Genomic DNA, 3,250 nt, shown 5'->3' with positions numbered 1-3,250 from the left:
CAAAGAATCAACAACAATGCAAAAAGTCTTCTGAAACTAATAAGCAAGGTTGCAGGATACAAGGTTAATATACAAAAATCAATTGCTTTCCTACATACAGGAAATAACAATTGGAATTTGAAATTAAAAACACAATGCATTTACAATAACATTCTCCCAAATGATATACTTTATTATGCATGGGTTTGGATTTATGAAAATGATGTACTTTATTATGCATGCGTTTGGATTTATGGCAGGCCCTTCCCCCTGGGTGTCTCATAGTGCATAATGCCTGACGCCAGAGCAAACTGTGTCCTTGAACCATTGCCTGGCTATTGCCTGTAGGCTGCAGGCACTGAAGCGGGTTGCACAATGGGAAAAAAAATATGTTTTATTGTAGATCAAACAAAATATGTACAGGATCTTTATGCAGAAAACTATAGAGCTCTAATAAAAAAAAATAAAGAAGGTCTGCTTACTATATTTGAGTTAATCTCCTCCATCAGTGAAAATAAGTACAGTGCTGAAAGGGGGAAGAAATTAATTAGTTGAACATCTATCATATGTCAGATACTATGTAAAGCAATTACTTCCACAATTACAAAAAGCCCTATGACATAGATATGACTCTCACTGCTGTATAGCTAAGAAAGCTGAAGCTCAGACAATAGCTGCAGGGGCTGGTAAAAATCTTATGATAAAATATTATGTAGCCATTAACAATCATCTTTCTGGAAAATATTTAATAATATGGTCATGTTAAAATGTTAATTAAAAAGAAATCTCTGTATACCATATGATTCTAATTAAAAGTTATAAAAATTTAAAAGCAAACTTGAAGATAGTGCTCTATAATTCTGGGGAAAATACATCACAGCATTAATATGTTTATCAGTTGGAATACTCATACACTGCTGGTGAGAGTATAACTGATACGGCCACTTTGGTAAACTATTTGAAAGCATCTACTAAATTTGTATAATTCATATTCTAAAGCCCAGAAATTTCATTCCTAGGTATATAACTAGGTATATTTTCTGTTCATTAAAGGACATAAACAAGAATGTTTATTTTCTCGTCCTATTCTTAATAACCCAATGCTGGAAATAACTCAATCATACACAGTAGAATGGATGAATAAATTCTGGCATATTCATATAGTGGAAAACTACAAAATAGTAACAATGAATGAACTACAACTACATGCAACATGGGTGAGTCTTGCAAAGGTATTTTTGAGCTAAAGGAATTAAACATAAAGTAAATAATTCCATATATATATAGATTTCTAAAGCAGACAAAACTGAACTCCAGTATTACTGAATAGAGGGGTTACTCCTCAGAAGGGGGCAGGAGACATGCTTTGGGACAGCTAAATAACATTCTGTTTCATTAGCTCAGTTAATTATACGAATGTATTCACTGCTTAAATTCGTTAAGTTGTATAACTATGATTTTTCATTTTCTGTAGTATTCAATTTTTTAAGTAAAAGTTTACTAAAAATACTAAAGTAGTTATATTACATGATGAGAAATGAATTTTTCATTTTTATGGCTTTCTATATTTATAGCTTTCTGTATCTTTTATTATGATGATAAATAAGTATTCCTTTTTTAACAGCTTTATTGAAGTATAACTTAGAGAGATAAAATAAACTCATTTTAAGAGTAGTTAGTTCAATGAAGTTTGACAAATGTATAAAGCTGTGTAACCATCACCATAGTCAAGATATAAAACATTTTCATCTCCCCAAAATTTTCCTAATGCCCTTTTGAAATATATTCCCTTGTCCATCCAATCTGCTCTTTGGCTTGTTTTCTGTTGCTATAATTTTGCCTTTTCTAAAAATTGCATATCAATGAGACAATACAGTATGAAGATTTTCATGAATGGCTTCTTTCACCTGGTGATGTTTTTAAGATGAATCCATGTTACCGTGTGTATCAGTGGTTCTTTCTTTCCTATTGATGGATAGGATCTCCTAGTACGAATACAGCACAATTTGTTTATATATCCAGCAGCTGACATACATTTGAGGTTTTTTTTTCTTTCTTGATATTATGAATAAAGTGGCTATGAGCATTTGAATAAATTTCTCTTTCTCTTGAGTAAATGACTAGTAGTGGAATTTCTCAGCTTTATGGTAAGCATATATTTAATTTCATCAGAAATTGTCAAACTGTTTTCCAAAATGGCTGTGCTGGAAATATCCAGCATGAATGTATGAGAGCTCCAAGTGCTCCACCTCCTCACCAATGCCTAGTATTATTGGTTGTTTTCATTTTGTGTAGTAGTATCCCATTGAGATTTTAACTTGAATTAATTTGATTACTAGTGATGCCATTAGTATAATTTTATAAAGTATCTAATCAAAAATTTTGCCCATTTTTTACTGGATTGTCTTCTTACTGTTAAGATTTAAGAGCTCTTTATATATTCTTGATGTAAGTCCTTTGTCTGATATATACAAATTGTCTTTTATTTTTTTAATAATGTCTTTCAATGAGCAAAAGTTTTATTTGTGATGAAGATCAATTTATCTATTTTTAATGGTCTGTGCTATTTGACTGAAAGGTTACGGAGATAGATTGATCAGTCTAACTGGGGCAATTCAAATTCAGAGATTTAAACCATCTATTTGCTTGGCTGAAATGGACTATTTGCCAAAAAGAGTAGTGTGAATACAAAGGATGTTGCACAACCTTGCTCATAATGTCTGACCGAGAAGGTATTTGATTTAAGGTAGAAGAAAAGAAAAGGTCAATTCTATAATAGAAGTTACTATTTTAGAACAGTTTAGTCTTAGTTTAGAAAAGTGAAGTCAAACATGCTTATCTTTGTTCAAACCCTTCTTCAGAATAAAGTCCAAAGCAAAAGGGAATCAGTTCTTAATGAATTAAGAATAGTAAAGGGAGAAAAACTCTTTTTTTTTGTAAATAAAAAGGTAGGAAAAATAATAGAAAGGCTCAGCCAGCGTGGTTCAGCAGTTGAGCATCGACCTATGATGCAGGTGATTGCCGTTCGATTCCCAGTCAGGGCCCATGTCAGGGTTGCGGGCTCCATCCCCGGCGGGGGATGTGCAGCAGGCAGCCGATCAATGACTCTCTCATCATTGATGTTTCTCTCACTCTCCCTCTCCCTTCTTCTCTCTGAAATCAATAAAAAATATATTTTAAAAAATAATAATAGAAAGGGGAATTTGGAATATAGCTTAAACTATATTCTGTTTTCAAAATGAAAACACAAATTTAATTCCAGTACACAATT

General features: G+C 32.2%; 1 non-coding gene across 1 annotated transcript; it reads left to right on the top strand.

Annotated features, from left to right (window-relative positions):
* Positions 1 to 216: 216 nt before the first annotated feature.
* Positions 217 to 357, top strand: LOC148092448 (small nucleolar RNA SNORA42/SNORA80 family). The gene has a single exon (XR_015715096.1). It is a non-coding gene; the product is annotated as a small nucleolar RNA SNORA42/SNORA80 family (small nucleolar RNA).
* Positions 358 to 3,250: the final 2,893 nt, after the last annotated feature.

The sequence above is a fragment of the Miniopterus natalensis genome, chromosome 9, assembly GCF_054644295.1.
Source record: "Miniopterus natalensis isolate mMinNat1 chromosome 9, mMinNat1.hap1, whole genome shotgun sequence".
Taxonomy (NCBI): Eukaryota; Metazoa; Chordata; class Mammalia; order Chiroptera; family Miniopteridae; genus Miniopterus; species Miniopterus natalensis.
This window is presented reverse-complemented; position numbering and strand designations above follow the sequence as displayed.